The following is a 788-nucleotide window of genomic DNA, read 5'->3' as shown; positions in this document are numbered from 1 at the left end:
TAGCATAGTTAGACCTACTGTAGCTATAAATACTTTTGAATTAAAACCTAACACTATTCAGATGATACAGCAATTTGTTCAGTTTGATGGTTTGCAGGATGAAGATCCCAACACTCACTTAGCAAACTTTCTGGAATTTTACGATACATTTAAAATCAATGGCGTTTCTGATGATTTCATTCGTCTTCGGTTGTTTCCCTTTTCATTGAGGAACAAAGCTAAACAGTGTTGAACTCGTTACCAGAGGGTCAATTACTACTTGGGAACAAATGATCGAAAATTTTTTACTAAAATACTTTCTTCCAGCTAAAACGGCTAAATTATGTAATAATATCTCTTCTTTTGCGCAGATGGATTTAGAAACACTCTACGATGCATGGGAGGGATACAAGGACCTTCTGAGAAGGTGCCCTCACCATGGGTTACCGCTTTGGCTCCAAGTAGAATCCTTCGACTCGACAAATGGTTGACACAGCTGCGGGCGGAACCATCAACAATAAAACACCGAAAGATGCTTATGAGTTTATAGAGGAGATGTCACTGAATAACTATTAGTGGCAAGTCATGAGGACAAAGCCAACGAAAATAGTCGGTGTTTATAACGTCAATTCGGTCACCATGCTGTCAAATCGGGTAGAACTCTTGAATAAAAAGATTGATGGTTTTCTTAGTTCTTCACAGGTTCACCTAGTAATGCAGTACGGAGCAAGTAGCAGTTGAACAAACCATTCAAAATACCAACCTTATGGCCACAGCATGGATAACGAGCAATTAAACTACATGGGTAA

At 38.8% G+C, this 788-nt stretch overlaps 1 non-coding gene across 1 annotated transcript; it reads right to left on the bottom strand.

Moving 5' to 3' along the window:
- Window positions 1-317: 317 nt before the first annotated feature.
- Window positions 318-424, bottom strand: LOC121230982 (small nucleolar RNA R71). Its single transcript, XR_005929052.1, has one exon. It is a non-coding gene; the product is annotated as a small nucleolar RNA R71 (small nucleolar RNA).
- Between the last annotated feature and the right edge of the window lie 364 nt (window positions 425-788).

The sequence above is a fragment of the Gossypium hirsutum genome, chromosome A06 (genome assembly GCF_007990345.1).
Source record: "Gossypium hirsutum isolate 1008001.06 chromosome A06, Gossypium_hirsutum_v2.1, whole genome shotgun sequence".
NCBI lineage: Eukaryota > Viridiplantae > Streptophyta > Magnoliopsida > Malvales > Malvaceae > Gossypium > Gossypium hirsutum.
The sequence above is the reverse complement of the archived record's forward strand: the minus strand, read 5'-3'. Positions and strand labels throughout refer to the sequence as shown.